We start from the raw sequence: 18775 nt of genomic DNA, 5'->3' as shown, positions 1-18775 counted from the left end.
AGCCTTATATTATTCAAACACCTTAATACCATATTTTATATGCCTGAAGACCATCTATCCATTTAAAATATATCTTTGTTTGACCATGAAAACATACCTAATGTGACTACAAGTTATAGATGACTAGCTACAAACCTGACTTTCTTTATTATCCTAAATAGATTTCAAGGATATAGCTTTTCATTACCTTTGTAAAGGAGCTGCATAAATACAATACCTTAAACAAGAATAGAAACATATACGCAGTATAACAAAAACGACCTTAAATTTGTGTTGATAGACAAAAATCCATACCAATGTACAATATTTAAGACTAGTAGTTGCTTTTGAGTTTAAATGGAGATTGAATAATCTATCATTTTCCCTATCATTTCTATATTATATCCCCCCTTTGCCCTTCAAAAACAGATCCCTGAATCTAATATCCTTTTCTAAGCTTTCTCCTTGATCATGACCGACAAAAATTTGCAACCAACCCCCTTAAATGATCATAAGCATCCATAATCTATTGAACAACTAAAAACCACCCACTCTAACTCTTGTGTATGTGGGTGCTACATTCTGTAGACTGCTTCCTGTCGTCTGGGTGTGATGACATCTCTAGGGAGCCCCGAGAAAACTGAGGAAGTGGCCAAGTCCTGGGAGAGCTAGCTGTATCATTTGTTGTCCAGTCTTTGTGTAATGGGAAAGTATAGGACTTATCTGATGTCCTGGGTGGAAGAGAGTGTGAGGCTAGACCATTTCAGCTAGCAGCTTTGAAGTTGTTCTGGAAGCAGAATTTTGAGGAAACTGCAAGAGAGGCATTTTAAGGCTGGATCACCTGGGCTACTAGTCTTCATTGCTGTCCCTTTTTTCTAAAAACAGACATTAAAAGGTGACATATATATCTGCATTATCATAAGTATGAAATGTGCAGTATGGACAAATCAATTAAAGATTATTTTCTGTTTTATGCTCAGCAGGTAAAAGACATCAGTCAACTTTTAAGTCCATTTGGACTGAATAACCAAACCTCTATTCATGCTATATGAAAGGATGGCATGTAGTAATAAGTTATGAGGACTCTGTAGCCAACAAAATTTATCGTGTCTCATACAATCTCACAGGTGATTGTGCTGAGGGAACAGCATACACATCACCTGTCTTATAACTTTTCTTTGTTTCTTTCTTTATGTTGGTAGCCAAGATTTTCAAGAGGTCTCCCACAATCAAATTTAATCTTCATTAATTTTGAGGGAATCCATAGCTTTTTGTTTCCTGTGGAAATAAAAGCATAAACTATCTCCCTATGCAATGTATTTTCTAACTTCCATTCTGAAGTTAAGATATTCATAAAATGTATAGGTTGGTTTAATTTAGTACTTTCCATAATCCATTGTCTCTCAGCAGGTATTGTTTTTTTGTTCATTAGCATTTAAAACTTTTGAAGTAAACAAAACATCATATAGAATCCAGACACCCTGTGTATTTCCCATCATTAGGTGGCCTTTTCCTTTTATATTGCTTTACTCTCTCTTTAAAGACTTGACTATTTTTAAATTATTTATTTTTATGACTGTCTATACCAGTTTTCTTTTCTTTCTTTAGCATCTTAGTACATTTTAAGCACACTGCATCTGTTTGAGGTTTTCTCCATCTCACCTGCCTTTTTGCACATCTGCTGCCTTCTCTGACCTCTGAGCCAAACCTTAAACTGCCAAGCAGCACAGCTGCTTGGCCCTCCACCTAAAGGCTTGGCTTAGCATATGGCCTGGCAACTGGTTCCTCCCGCTTCAAATCAGTGAGAGCAGAGCCTCAAGCATCCAGGACCCTTCCTGAATCTAGTCTATCTGCCCCAGCTTTGGGAAGTTTCTGGGTCTGTGCTGCAGAAAGCATTTCTGCCTGGCTTCCTGTCACTGAATAGAGTGCTGCCTCCTTCACATAAACCCCATTTAAGCAGTGGGAACTCTTTCCCCCCTCAAGCCTATGTGGATTTACACGCCATGAATTGAGCACCAAATACGACAAGCTTTCTTGTTGGACTATCTTTGGACTGCCAGTCCACAAATAATGACCTGGAGACTTATTGTTATTTATGAAATCTCAGATTTAGCTTGGAATTGTTCCCATCTAGCTCTTGCAACTTAATTAATCCATATTTTTTAAATCTAATTTCTGCTACTTAGCTCAGTTGCCTCTTCTTAGTATGCCACATCTGACTTGCTCTGAGTCTGCTGGTGAAATCCATGTGCCTAATTCCTCCTTCTTTTTCTCTTTATTCTTAGAAATTCCATCTATCCTCTCCTGCCAACTACTGGCTATTCAGCTTTTTATTACACCAATCATAACAACACATCTTCACATAACGTACAAATATTCTCAAAAGAGTAGGGACAATTGGAGTAGAAGAGAAAGTCAATAGAAATGTTCTGAAGAAAAATGTAAAAAACAAGAATAAACATAGTAATGAGAACCCAAGTCCTTTGGGTTATCAGCTTGCTCTGGAATCTGACAAAATGACATCATCTCATTATTCTGAAAAGAGAACAAATTTCTACTCTCTTGTGTGCCATTCAAAAGCAGAATCTGCTGGGGGGGATATCTTTCTGTATGCTGTGTAATATATGTTTTTCCCATTGGTTAATAAATAAGCTGCTTTAGCCTATGACAAGGCAGCTTAGAGGCAGGCAGGAAATCCAAGCAGACATATGGAGAAAAGAAAGGAGAGGGAGAGAAGAGACACCAGCCTGTTACCCAAGGAGCAAAATGCCAGCTGACTGGTAAAGCCATGGAACATGTGGCAAAATATAGATTAATAGAAATGGGTTAATTTAAGTTATAAGAGTTAGCTAGCAAGAGGCCTGCCATAGGCCACACAGTTTATAAATAATATTAAGCCTCTGTGTGATTATTTTATAAGTGGCTGAGGGACCATGGGGATGGGCAGGACTGGAGAAACTTGGGACCTGAGAAAACTTATGGTTACAACACTCTCTATGGCAAATGCGTACTTTTTTCAGGGTCCTAAGATACAAACAGACTATAATATGAGTAACAAAGAGATGATGGAGAGCAACCAAGCTGAGGTTGAGGCCATCACCCCAGTGTCAGTACAGGATCACCTCAGCACACATCTGAGTCAGCACCGTTCTCTCATTGAGCCTTGTACCTTGACATTTCTCATAGAGTCATGGATCATTGAAAAATAATTATGAAGAGTAGAGAGCATCAAGAGTACTGTACTGCCTTTTTCTTTTTTTTTTTTATTTAAAAAGCCTTTTCCATATAATACACTCTGATCATGATTTCTCATCCCTCAATACCTCCCAGATCAATCCCACCTTTCAAAACCATTCCATTTTGCTTTCTCACTTCAGAATACAGGCAAAAATAAATAAATAAATAGATAAAACACACACATACACATAGGCATACAAACAAGCCAGCAAAACCCATAAAATCACAAAATTGGAAATCATAATATCAAAGCAAATGACCAATAAGACAAAAAAAGCCCAGAGAAAGAAATATAAGATAAAATGTCTATAAAAATGACGTTGAATTCATTTATTGCTGAGCATGGGGCCTACCTTTAGTTGTGGTTAAATGTACTTAGGGAGACTACATTGGAGAAAACACATTTATTATTTTCAAGGAGGTGTCAAGTGGAGAGGACTTCTTTGTTAGGGATATGAGCTCATCCTCTTACAGCTGGAACACAGTTTGGCTTTAACCTGTGTGGGCCCTGTATGTACTGTCAAATTTTCAGTGAGTTGATGTGTGTATCAGTCCTATTATGTCTGGTAAACACTGATTCCTTGGAGTTATCCATCCTCTATGAATCTTACAATCATCCCATCTCCTCTCTATATAGCCCCCTTAGCAAAGAGGGGAAGAATTCAATGAGGACTTAGGACTGATTATTCTACAATCTCTCACTCTTGGCACATCATTCAGTTATGAGTCTCTTTTCTGGTTATCATCTACTGCAAAAGAAAACTTCTCTGATCGTGGCTGAGAAATGAACTGCTCTATGAATACAACACAATGCTGTTAGGAGTCATTTTATTGCTGTGTTTCTTTAGCAGAACAATTGTATTTAGTTTTCTAATAGGTCCATGGCCTGTCTACTCTCAGCTTCTTGGCCTCCTGAGCAGTGTTATGCATGGTTTCAATCTCGTGGAATAGGCCCTACATGCAGTCAGGGAATGGTTGCCTACTCTCACAATATTTCTACTGTACCAGCATGTCTTACAGGTATGTCACCATTGCAGATCGTGGTGCTTGTAGCTGGGTTGATGGTCATCTTTCTCTTCTATTAGTATACAAAATACCTTCCAGTACTTCCATAGGGGACAAAGGCTCTTGTTTGGAACCAGCTCAATGTCTCCATGTTCAATGATATACATAATTGTTGTCTTCAGTAACAGGGCCTTGCAATCAGTTTATGGAAATATTTGTAGTCTTCCACAGGATGTCCAGTGACACTTCTAGATAAAAGCCATTCCTGGCACTTGAGCTTTCACTTTTTTGGCAAAGTATGTCTAGTTGGAGCATTGTATCCTGTTATTTGGTGACTCTGTTGAAATTTCATTCATATATGTAGATATTTCATGAAGCTTCTACATCAGTAGATTTCCATAGGAACCCTCAAAGGGCACTTAGTATCAAATACCCCCACCATATTTCCTTCCTTATTACTCTCTTCCATCCCCTCGTCATTTAATCCTTCTATCCCTTTCTTCCCTGTACTTCATTATTCAATATTCTATTTCCCATAAAAAATACCCTTTTACTTAGGAGAATAAACCATTTATAGTTAAAATGATTATTGAAAGATACTTGATATTTTCTATGATTTTGTTAGATGATAGTCTGTTTGACTGAATTAGTAATATGTCTTTTCCTTCCCCCGCATAGGTTTGAAATGATTATTTCCCAGATTGTAATTGTCCATTATATTAGTTTTTATTGCTCTGAGGAGATACAACAGCCATGGAAACTTTTATGAATTAAGACATTTAATTGGGGTGATTCCTTAAAGTTCAGAGATTCAGTCCGTTATCACCAAGGTAGGGAGCATGGCGGCATGCAGGAAGATATGTTACTAGAGAAGTAGCTGAGAGTTCTACATCTGGCAGGCAGCAGAAGTTGACAGAGACAAAGGGCAATATCCTGAGCACAGAAAACCTCAAAGCCTACCCCCATGGTAACACATGTCCTCTAACAAGACCATGCTCATGCCAACAAAGCCACACCTCCTTATAGTGTCACTATGAGCTTATGGGGGTCAATTACTTTCAAACTACCACATCCATCAATATCACATTTTACATTCCTTTAAGTCATTCAAATAATATTTAAAAAGAAACAATGCATAAATTATAACACAGATCAACTATATTTAATAGGCATCAACAGAATGTCCCACCAGGCAGGTATGGGGATATGCATCCTCCTGAGTGGCAAATGGAACTATCTTTAAATGACAGTATTATTGGAAATGAGGGAAATAAGATAAAGTCAAACACACAAAAAATGGGTAGGTAGGAAAAGGACTAGACCTGAGAGGTCATCCCTGGGGGCACTGCTCTGTATTGGAGGATTTACTAAGGCAACTCCACATAGTTAAAAAGGTTAATTTGGGGAGGTAACTCACAGCTAGTAAAGGGGTTGGTTACAGGATCTGGGGAGAGGTGAGGTACAGTCCAGCAGGGTTTTCTGGAGAACTCCGCTCAGTCTACCAGTCACCATTGAGGATCACCAGGAACCAAGAGAGCTGACACATTTAGATCTCGGGTCTTAAGGGCTCCCGTCTCTGCCCTGCCTCAGGGGCAGGTCATAGGTAGGCGTGGCAGTTACCAGAAGCCTCACTGGAGGTAGTACTTCCAGGTAAAGCTGGAACAGCTACCCACTATAGCTCTGTACAATTTAAAGTTCTCTCTCTGTGTCTCTGTCTCCCTGTCTCCATCTCTGTCTCTTTGTCTCTGTCTCTCTGTCTCTGTCTCTGTCTCTCTGTCTCTCTGTCTGTCTCTGTCTCTGTCTCTGTCTCTGTCTCTCTCTCTCTCTCTCTGTGTGTGCGTGTGTGTGTGTGTGTGTGTGTGTGTGTGTGTGTGTGTGTGTGTGTGTAAATGACAGTTTGGAAAACATCTTGTGGTCCTGTGGCACTTATAGAGAGGGAAACAAACAAGTTTATAGCTTTCATTTCTCTGTACAAATAAATTACTGTGGACATCAGCTACGTGTTTAAAGTTAGTTCTACCAGTCACTCCAGTCATGGCTCTATCTCCCCCTCTTTTCAGAGTTCTCTTTAGTGTGTAACACAAGATGTAGAATAGTGTTTAAAGGAAATTATCCTTTATGGTTATCAATAGAAATATTTTCTTCTCATTATTTTTGCCTTTATCAGTTTTACTAAGTATTTTAATGCCAGTAAAACATTTTCACTATAAAATTTAAAAAAATTAAAAGTTCCAGTTTTAATTTCCTCTTGCCTCTGGTATTTATAGATAATATACTGTCTGGTTTTTAGTGAAATCTCAGACATTTGGGTACATTTAGAGTAAAGTCAAGTTCAAAATAGCACAGCACAATTGACAGTGAGCATATCATTCATTGACGTTGTAACCTGCTCATACTCCAGACTCAGCATTCGGACCTTAAAAACCTGCCAGGAAACCACAGCATCATTCTCAGAAAAGGGAAGTGCAAGCATAGAATCTCCAGATGCCTGTGCTCCCTTATGTTCCTCTGACTTCACTAAAGAGTGCTAAGAAATCAGAAGGTAAGGGCCTCAAGGCTTCTCTTCCTGCTGTTTGATGAATTTATTTCTCCTTATCTAGAATGCTGCATAACTCATGCGGGTGGAAATGGCTTCCTGGTTTAGTTGTTAGTTAGGTGTACATGGGTGTCACCTGAATGTACACCTGTGCAACCAGTGCACATGGTGCCAAATGATTTAGGGAGAAGGCATCAGTTCCCCGGAACTGGGGTTGCAGACATTTGTCAGTCACCATGCGGGGGCTGGAATAAATTTTGGGTCCTCAGAAAAAAAGGACAGCTATTGCTATTAAAGTCTGAGTCTCTCTCTAGAACCTGTATTTTTTATTTTATTGAAAATAGATTATTTTCTCATACAATATATCCTGATTATAGTTTTCCCTCTTCCTGCCCCTTCCATTTTCTCCCAACTTCCGCACCCCAGTAGATCTACCCCCTTGCAGTCTTATATTAGAAAAGAGCAGGCTTCCAAGAGATAACAGCTAAACATGACTAAGTGAACCATAATCAGATAAAGCAAAAGCTTTCATATTGAAGTTGGATGTGGCCAGCCAACAGGCATTAATGAGTACCAAGGGCAGGCAAAAGAGTCAGAGACCTACTTGGTCTCATAAACATTATTCCCATAAAAGTACTAAGCTAATAGATATAATATGTAAACAGAGGACTGAGGTAGAGCCTATAATATCTGTTTCACATTCATTGAGGCCATATGCACCTTGCTTAGTAGATTTAATGGTTCTTATTTTTCTGCATTCCTCCATGTTGTCTGACTCTTATAATCTTTCAACTTCAATTTCCTTGGGAATCCCTGAGCTCTGAGGAGGGAGGAATTTGATGGAGACTTTCAATTTAGACTCTTAGTCTGCTCTTAAACTCTGTCTGTGGGTCTCTGCATCTGTTTATATCTGCTGCTGGAGAAAGTCTTTCTACTGATGAGTGGATAAGGAACTAAATCATAAGTATAGCAGAATATCACTAGAAATTATTTTAGTGATTTTTTTTAAAACCAATTATGTTTAGTTTGACCCTATGTTTCTGGACTATCTAGTCTCTGGTTCTTGGTTACCTAAGCAGTAGTGGGTATGGATACCTTCTCATGGAATGGGCCTTAATTCAAATCAGATATTCGTTGGTTACTCCACAAGTTCTGTGCCACCCTTGTCCTAACATATTTTGCAGGCAGAGAAGATTATAAGTCAAAGATTTTGAGGTTCAGCTGGTGTCCATGTTTTTTCTTTCAGTAATCTGGAAAGGACCCTCCAACACCAAAGAGTCTAGAACATAGGATGAAGGCACTATGTAGGCATATGCTCGACTTTTCCATGTTCAATAAGTTGTATAGATGTTGTTCTCTGCAATGGGGCCCCACTGTCAGTTTGCAGAGAGCAACCCTTTGTTTTAGCATTAGCCTGGGTTGCTTGAGGCTTTCCATGGGATGCTCTTGGCCAACAGCTGAACTGAATGCAACTCAGTCCTGCCACTGGAAGCCTTGCCTATCTGCAAGAGATGGCTAACTGAGACTCCATATCCCTCATCACTAGGAGTCATCATTAGGGTCACCTTCATAGAGCCAAGAAGTTTCCAGTGCACTAGATTTCCACCCACACACTCCAAATGCCTCCCACTTCCAGCCATCTCTTTCCACACTCTCTCCATTCCATATTCTGCCAATCTGAATGATCTAGCCCCTGTCCAAAACCACCCCAAGCCCATCAGAAAAATCTATTCTACTTTCTCTTACCAGGGACATCTATACACTCTCCTGCAGAGTCCTCTTTACCTATCCTCTCTGTGTCTATAAACTGTAGCTTTGTTATGATTCACTTATAAGTGAACACATGCCATATTCATCTTTCTGGTTCTGCATTACATCCCTCAGGGTGACTTTTTTCTAGTTATATATATTGCCTGCTAATTTAATGATGTTATTTTTTTAAAGCTCAGTAATGCTCCATTGTTTAAAAGTACCATATTTTCATTATCCGTTCTTCTGTTTAGGGACATCTAGGTAGTTTTCAGGTTCTGCCTATTATGAAAGAAAACTCAATGAACATGGTTGAGAAAATGTTCTTATGGGAAGATGGATTATCCTTTGGGCATATGGTAAAGTGTTGGATAGCTAGTTCTTGTGATAGATCAATCCCCAACTTCCCATGGAACCACCATTTTGATTTCCATAATGGCTGAAAAGTTTTTAATCTCATTAGCATTGGAGGAGTATTGTCCTTCCTCCACCTCCTCAGCAATGTGAGCTTTCATTTGTGTTATTGATCTTAGCCATTCTGACAGGTTTAAAGTGGAATCTAAAAGTAATTTTGACTTGCATTTTTCTGATGGCAAGGATGTTGAAAATTTAAATATTTTACAGCAATTTGAGATTCCTTTATTGAGAATTCTTTGTTTAACCTGTACCCCTTTTCTTATTGGATTATTTGGGTTTATGTGACATCTTTATCTAGTTTCTTGAGTTCTTTATTTATTTTGGATATTAGACCTCTGTTGGATATGCAGTTGGTAAAAATCTTATCCTATTCAGTAAGCTGCACTTTGTCAAATGATGGTGTCCTTTACCTTACAGAAGCTTTTCAGGTTCATGTGGTCTCTTTTATTAATTGTTGATCTTAGTGCCTCCAGTATTGATGTTCTGTTCAGAAAGTTTTTTCCTGTGCCAATGAGTTCAAGGATGTTCTTCATTTTCTCTTCTATCAGGTTCTGTGTACCTGGTATTATGTTGTGTTCTTTGATCCACGAAGACTTGAGTTTGTGCAGAGTGATAAATATGATACTATTGCCATTCTTCCACATGACATCCAGTTTGAACATAACCATTTGATGAAGATACTGTCTTTTTTTTCAGGTGTCTGTATGTATTTGGACTTATGTCTGGGTCAATTCCATTGATCAACATGTCTGTTTTGATACTAATACCATGCAGTTATCATAATTATAGCTCTGTAGTATAATTTGAAATCAAATATGGTGCTGCTTTCAGCTGTTCTTCTGTTATTTAGGATGGCTTTAGCTATCTTTGTTTGTTTGTTTTCTATGTAAAGTTGAGAACTGTCTTTTCAGGGTTTGTAAAAAATTGTGTTGGAATTTTAATGGGGATGAATTTGTATATTGCTCTTGGTATGATGGCTGTTTTTCACTATGTTAATTCTATTGATCCATGATCATGGATGATCTTTCTATCTCCTTATGTCTTCTTCAGTTACTTTCTTCCAATGCATAAAATTTTTATTACACAAGCCTTTCACTTGCTTCTTTAGAGTTTACCCTAAAATGTTTTATGTTATTTGAGGCTATTGTAAAAGGCTTTGTTTCCAGGATTTCTTTCTCAGTCAGTTTGTCATTTGTATATTGGAGAGATAATGATGTGATGAAGACAATTTTATCTAGCCATTTCACTGAATTGTTTATCAGCTATAGGAGTTCCCTGGTAGAATTTTGAGGGTCACTTATGTATACTATGATATCATTTGCTAAATAATAGCACTTCAGCTTCTTCCCTCCCAGTTCGCTTCCCTGTGTGATGTTGTCTCATTGTTCCTGCCAAGTCTTCAAGAACTCTATTGAATAGATACAAAGTAGACTACGTTTTCCAGTTCCTGATTTTTGTAGAATTGTTTTGAGATTCTTCCTACTTAATTTGATGCTTGATATAGGCTTGGTGCAAATTATTCTTATTGTGTTTAGATATGTCCTTTAATCTCCCAAAAACTTTTATCATGAATGGCTGTTGGGTTTTGCCAAAGATTTTTTAGAATGTAATGAGATGATATTCTGGTTTTTGTTGTTCTGTTTTTTTATATGGTGGGTTACATTGATTTTCATATATTATACTATCCCTGCATCTCTGAGATGAAATCTCTAGAACAAAAAGAAATAATCACCCCAAGATAATTAGATAATAACCAAACTGAGGGCTGAAAGCAATACAATAAAAACAAATAGAATTATACAAAAATCAAATGAAACAAAGACTTGTTTTTTTGAGAAAATCATCAAGATAGAAAAATAATTATCCAAGTTAACAAAATGAGAAATACATAGCATCTGAAAATCATAAGGACATATTTAAAGATCTATATTACAACAAATTGGAAAATCTAAAGGAAATACATCATTTTCTCAAAAGGGATCTGTAACACAAATCTTAAAAGATCTCTTAATTAAAACAAAACAAAACAAAACAAAACAACAACAAAAACCAGAGGCAGATATTGGGGTGAAAGCTGAAGTATCAGAGGAATAAAACAAACCAGCCACAAGGTCTTACCAGTAGTTAATCCTCAGACCAAGAGAGCTACCTCCTGTATACTCACGCCTATACACCTTTCTGTGCCACGACATCTTACCTTCTCTGTCCACCCAGCTACATCACTTCTTCTTCCGACTCAGCTCCATTACTTCCTATCTGTCTGTACAGACCTCCAGACCTCTATGGTTAACTAGTGATGGGATTAAAGGCATTTGCTACCTCTATGTTGAATATAGTGGCTGGTTTTTTCCTCTGATCCTCAGGCAAGCTTTATTTGTTAGAGCACAAATAAAATATCACCACATTGGTACTACCTATCAATGGTTAAATCAAGATCAGATCAAATTATCTTTTATTCATTTCCTATAACTGTGCTTTTCTGGACCTCTTAAAAGAATTATTAATTTCTTCCAATTTTTTGTTTGTGCTTTCCTGGATTTCGTTAAGAGATTTGTTTACTTCCTCTTTAATGACCTCTATCATCTTCATATATTTGGCTTTAAGGCCTTTTCCTTATGCTTCAGCTCTGTTGGAATATTCAAGGCCTGCTGTGATAGGGTAGTTGGGCAGTGGTAGGGACTTCTTGCCCTGCCTGTTATTGGTTTTGTTTTTATGCTGGTGTCTAGGCATCTGGGATTGGAATGCTTATATATGTACATGCTGATTTCAGGATTATCTTTGTTGGGGGGAGTGTTCTGATTTTTGGTTTCTGTTTCATCTCTGGTGAATTTTCATAGAATATGATGGCTGTGTATATGTTTTCCAGTCCTGAAGAGCTGGTGTGCTCACAAGGAATACCTACTGGTGTTTGTGGATGGGATACTGGGATAAACTGGGGAAGAGAGATTGAGGGAGAAGGTCTCTGTGGTACGTTGGAGATAGGATCAGGGAAGAAAGGGAAACCACATCTGGTTTCTTGCTACCAAGCTGGCATGAGACTTGGAGGGTTGGTTCTTAGGGTCAGTATGAGAAATATGTGTGAGAAATATGTGTCTGCTTTGGGGCTTTTTGTTGCCCTATGAGGAGTGGCCCTTTGGTTGTCAGGGGATACCTGCTAAAGTTGGATTATGGGACAAAGCAACAGTGGTAGGAAGAAGTTTATTAGGTGAAGATCTGTGGAATCTGTGGGAAATGGGATGGGGGAGGGTGGTCATAGATAGCTGAAAGAGGTGTTCTGCTGCAGACCTAGGGATGAGACTGAGGCATGGAGTCAAGGGAACAGAGAGAGAGAAGGTCTGTGGGTAGCCTACATGGTTTATTTGAGGGCTTGGCCTGTGGCTATGCAGGGGTTATTTGCCTGAGTTATGGATTTGGAAACAGTGATGATTTGGGAGATGGGAGATAGGAGTGCATGGTCTGTATGATGCAAGGAGATGTGGACAGTGGGGGAGAAAGGCTAGAACTGATGTTCTGTTGCAGTGCTAGGATGAGAATGAGGTACTACATACCCTGTATTTTTTAAGTACACATTCAGCATCCTTTCTAAACAAATCCCTTTTCAAAGTGATGCTGTTTCATATATTCTTAAATAAGTGGGTTGCTTTGCCTTTACAAATTATTGATTAAAACAAAATAAAAAAGCAAGCAAGTCGATTTTAGAAACATTAAAAATGATATATGCTAAAAAGTAGCACATAAACAAACAAACACAGAATTAGGCAATGAGATTCAACAAAAGAAAGAATGGACAAGTATCATTATTTTAGGAATATGTAAAGGGAATATATTCTTCTAAAATTCAAAATCATTATATCCCTTTTTGTCTAAGATGAGTCGTCTCTCTAAATCAGTCCCCAAAGAACATTTGCTGTAAACTAAACATAATTAATCAGAAAGACCCTTCGGGAAAAACAAAACAAAACAAAACAAAAAACTAGGAGGTGGATCACCAAAACTTTTGTGACAACTGCATGTGGGGTTTATTTGATTAATGATAAATAGTTATTAATTCAGGAATGACTGGGAATCTGGAAGCATTCCAATGGGTATGCCTCCTCTGATGTTGCACACTTATCAGTAAAATACCTTAGATCCACTCATCTCTCCACTTTAAGTAATAAATTATCATTCATTAACAAGTCTTGATTTGGGCTCTTCCTATCCATGGATGTCCTTTTCCCTCAAATTCCTAGTGAAAGCAAAGGGCTGCTGTACATTAGGTAGGAAGTTATATTAGAAGCAATCAGTGAGGAAGTTGTTGTGTTGGGAATTCTGAAAAACAAACAAACAAAAAACCCACAACAACAAAACTACAGAAAGCAAGACAGAGCATTGGTTCCCAAATGATGGAGAATGAATCAGGGGAAAATAAGTTTTCTGTCTTGAAGCAGAGCACTTCAGTCTTCTTGAGGTGAGAGACAAAGAACAGAGTTTTCTATGTCTAAGGTTGATTCATAACCCAAGGTAGAAAGGCTGTAAAAAATGAAGTAAACAATTATAGAAAAAATACATTAATTTGAGAGGTACCAAGTTGGGGGCATGTATATAAGAAGATATTTTTATGGAAGAGAGAGAAGGAGAAAACAGTGTAATCATATTTTAATTTTAAGAATACTATCTACTAAAAGTAAATATTACAAAAAAAGAATGAAATATATAGAACATAATCCCTGGTTTTTGCTTAAGATTTCTGTTGAAGAAAGTGCTGAGTACTGAAAATTTTATACATAGTGACAAAGTTTATGAGGAGAACAAAGAAATACTCTGAAGAGTTGCTTAAACTGTTTAAAGAAAAAAAATATCATCCAAAAATAGAGAATTTACAATTACTAGTAGGAAAGTCCTAAACACAGGTATGCAAAGAAGTAGTAAATACCACTCAACCATGAAAATAAAAGCACTCCATTCCTGTCATCATGGCATCTGTTTTTCTAGTCATCTCCACAGCTGTCAGGTCGCCGTACAGGAATCAGTATGCAGGACTCTCACCATGTTGTGTATAATGAATAATCAAGCCAAAGTGATTATTCTCAAACCTCTTCAGTGTGCATGCTGAAGCCTCAACATCCTTTCCCCAAACTGTCAACTGGAAAGAAGATGTGCCTTTTATGCAGGTAGTTAAATTAAAATGAGATTACTGAGATATATCCTGATACAATATGATTTCTGTCTTTATAGGAATGGAGATGTTGAAACGAGATATATGCAAAGTTAAGGTAGTGTTGGGGACAGAATTGCAACCTCCAGTAAATGTAAGGGGTCCAGAGCAGTTGTTCTCATAGTCAAGCTTGCCAATGATGCCTTGATCTCAGACGTAGAGCCATATCTATTAAGCTTCTTTTGGGATGTAGAGATGGCTCACAGGTTTGGATGCTTGCCCTAATGTGCTAGAGATCCTGAATTCCATTCTCAGAACCCATGTGGTGAAAAAAGTGGGCCAAGATCTGCAAAATGTTTCATTTTTCTCTGATCTCTATGTCTCCATTATGGCACATATGTGCATGCGCGCGCACACACACACACACACACACACACACACACACACACACACACACACACACGCACACATGCACACACACACACACACACACACACACACACACACACACACACACAAAGTAATTTTAAAAGTATAAACTATGATTGTAGAGATGACTGAGAAGTTAAGAGTGCTTTCTGCTGCTCTTTCCAGAAGACTGGATTTGGGTTCCTAAACCCATTACTAGTAGCTTACAACCAGTTATAACTCTAGCTCTGGTGGTGGCTACTGGACTCTGGTAGCTCCTGAACTGAAATTTACATGTACACACATATGTATACACAGACATATGCACAGCACATTAATGAAAATAAAATAAATCTTAAAATAGCAAACTTCTGATTTTTAAGCTATGGAGGTTTGATACTTCGATATGACATTCTGTTAAATTAAATTACATACCAAGATCCTTTTAAATTGTGTATTCAAATTGATTAATCAGTTTTTATTTGGGAGGACTGGCTGGCATCCTGATTTCCAGGGAACACTGGACCTCTCTCTATCTTCAAGATTGGACTCACATCAGCATCTCTCTAATTTTATTCCTAAGTCCTTGGACTAAACTAGTGTACAGACTAGTATTTATAATAATGGACTATTACATAGTCTGCTAAGCACCAAAGTATGCAAATTTGAGATCCAAAATTGTGACAATTTAATCTGCACACTTTCATATAGTCATCTTAAACTTCTGGATAGGATTTCTGGATTGACTAGAATGTTAATGATTAATGCTTAACTATAGAATTGATGGCAACTATCCCATAATTTTAATCTTTTTGAAATTATTTATTTGCCAGAAAGTAGATAATTGGAAAGAGCCCATGTGGAAGACTAAGAGAGTGCTGTTGGAATTGTTAGCTTGTTTCCTTATCTCTTTCCTCTGAGTCTCCTGGTGTCCACTTCATTCAAGAAAATGACACCATCTCCTTTGGGAACCATTACCAATCATTATCTCATACATACTTCCTCTATCCATGATGATTGTGGAAATGCTCAGTGTTGTACAGATGCCCATGGCTGCCGTGTGTCCATGTTTGTGCTGTAACGGCTTATCTGGCATTGGCATATGATAGATGATGGCATTTTCTGAGATTCTACCCAAACCCTCTGGCTCTCCGATCCTTTCTGCTTTCTCTTCTGTGATGCTCTCTGGGCCTTGGGAGTAGAGCAGAGCAGTGATGCAGTATTGTTTTCAGCATTTGTACCACACGTGTGTCTGTCAAAATTAGAATGATATTTTTCACAGAAATATAAAACATTCCTAAAATTTGTGTGGGACCATAAAATTCCCAAATAGTCAACGCAGTCCTCAGGGAAGATAATTTTAATTGTCCACTTTAAAAGTAAGTCAAAGGTTGATCACTTCCTAATAAGAATAATGGGTGCTAAGTTATAGTTAGATAAGCTCAGAGTTTTGGAGGATTATTATACAGTGAGGCAATACTATGTGTATCAAAAGCTATAGGTTTTTAAAATATTTTTGCCTTCAAGAATTGATCAGTGTTTGAGGTGATAAGTATGATAAGACTAACTTCATTTAAATATTGTAGGATGTATTCTTGTGTCAAAATATCTCTGGATGCCTTTAATATATATACACACACATATTAAATTTCCATGTATCAGAAAACTTTAATTCCAAGAAAGCAAATTAGTGTCTTATAAGTACTGGAGCCAACCATGCTTAGTACAGACTAAGGACAAGTAGGAATATAGAGGAAGTGACAGACTGGTCAACAGCATGTACTCTCAATGAGAAACAGGGATGGGTTCTGTTCTTCTGTTTCCCAGGAGTGTGACTGTGCTGTAAATAATTCTCCTATGACTTCCAGAATTCTGAATGTTTCATCACTTTTAAATAAGAAATGTCTAAGTTACCTGACATGCTAATTTAACCTGATCATTGTACTATTTGTATATGTACAGAAACATCACATAATAAGCAAGAAATATGTATATTATATTATTTAAAATAAAGGTAATTATAATATGTTGTGCATCAACGTTGTATTAAGAAATAAAAAATACAATTGCTTTGGGTGTAGTTTAGATCAAGACAAAATTCAAGTTCTCCATTTCTCTCTCTGTATCTTCTGTCCGTAGTCTGTGCTCACTGCCATTTGAAACCTATCTGTTTTATGTGTCTCATCTCTCTGTCCCCATTATCTGTGTGGGTTTCCTTTCTTTATCGAACAAAGGGCTTTGCTCCACTGTAATGAGCAGAACAGAAACACTGTACAGGAAGAGAATGAGGAATATTGTTTGATTTACTGAGATATTTAGCAGAGTGTTTCAAGGGAAGACATTAATGGCCACAAGTGACCAAAGCTGATCCAACAAATAATACATAAAACCTCACATGGGTGTTATTAACCTATACACCCATGCTGTTTCCAACATGTGGATATATTTATGGGATATTTGTAGTTTAAGTTTAATTTCAGCAAATGATCGCATAGTCCCAATATCCTCCTAAACATACACACAAACAAAAGTCTGGTCAGTATAATGAATGAACACATAAGCTTAAAGCTATGCATTGGCATGGTTTATAAAAGCTGATTACTTGGTAAATAAGTAAGTAAGGCACAATAAGTTTGGTTAAATTATTTTCTTAAAGACAGGTTAAATTTAAACAGGCTGAATAAACAGTTGGATAGGAGACAGAACAAATAATTTCAAATGATATCAAGATATATTATTTACTTGGCTACAAGGTCTTGCAAATTTTCAGTGGCCTGGAAGGCAACATCTATTTTCAGAAGATTATTTTACCACAATGTTGTTCTGTACTTTAGTACAAAACCTGAGTTCATTTGCATATAATTTCAGTAAATGACAACTGAATGGATCACTTTTCAATTAATTTGTCATATGTCAAATAAAATCATAGGCAAAATAGAATACACAAATCTCCGAGTTGCATAGGTCAGGGCATTAGAGGGGGTGTTGATTGTATTGACAGAAGTTTAACAGTTTTGACTTGCTGTTTGGAAATCAGATGCAAACTCTCAATAGAACATGCCTACTCTTTGCTTTCGCTTTCTTTATATATCGTTTTGCTCCAAATGTGTTTTCTCCAAAATCTTCAATGCAGTCATACCATTACTATCCTCTAATGGTACAATTATATTCTAATGAAGAGCAAATAATCCACACTGGACACATACTCCACAGGTGACCCTTACATTCCAAGCAGTAGCACATTTCTGTGTTTGTCAAATACTGTGATTAAATGATATTTCAGTGAGGGGGATTTGTAACTTCATGTGACAGACCATGAAAGTTTTAGGATAATCACATGCTCTGTCCTTGATAAGGAATTCTGGATCAGATAAACTTACCTGCCTCTGTAGTAAAGAAATACTTGTGATGAGTAGGAATTAGCTGCCAACCATAGGGATATTGTTCCTAAGAGATTCAATGTGTTTGCCACATTAATATTTTTTATTGAAGATTTCTTAACATTATAACTTTCTTGCTATGTTTTTTGTTCTTTTAATACTTTATTTTGGCTGACCTGTTTTAAAGTCATTAAACCTAGTTTCAATATTGTTTCATAAATACAGAAAATAGGTAAAATTCATATTTGCTAAGTGTTGAATTTCCCATGTAAACAGTAAGTTCAGTGGATTAGACTTTGCATGGTTTACTGGCTGAGAATTTGAGACATATTTAAAAATAACAATGAGATTTAAAGTACATTTAGCAGGAATATTATAGTCAATTTTTTATTTAGAAAAGATTAGACTGAGTAAGAATAACAAGATATTTGTAAATGCATGTGAGTATGTTTAAAGGTTAAAATTTTTATTGTAATAAACTTTTGTTATTTTAAAATTTTATACAATGCATTTTGATATTTATCCCTCTCCAAATGCCTCCAAGATCCTCAGCCCTCTTCTCTACCCACCTAGTTTTGTGTCACGTGTGTGTGTATGTGTGTTTGTTTGTACATTATTATGTGCAATTTGTATTGTCCATATACTCAGGTATGTGGCCATCCACTGGATCAAATTTGACCTATTAGCTGCTCCGTCATTACAGAAAACTGACTCTCCCTTTCTCAGAAGCTATCAGTTGCCTATAGTTCCTCAGTTTGGACTAGGATTTCATGCTCAACTCCTCTGTCAGTGCTGGAAATTTGTCTAGTTTGAATTTGTGTTCAATGTGCTGATTTAACTGCTATGAATTCATATATGCAACTGATCTGCTATGTCTGAACAGAACTGTTTTCTTGGAGTCATCTACTACTATGGTTCTTACAATCT

This window comes from Peromyscus maniculatus, chromosome 16 (assembly GCF_049852395.1).
Source record: "Peromyscus maniculatus bairdii isolate BWxNUB_F1_BW_parent chromosome 16, HU_Pman_BW_mat_3.1, whole genome shotgun sequence".
Taxonomy (NCBI): Eukaryota; Metazoa; Chordata; class Mammalia; order Rodentia; family Cricetidae; genus Peromyscus; species Peromyscus maniculatus.
This window is presented reverse-complemented; position numbering follows the sequence as displayed.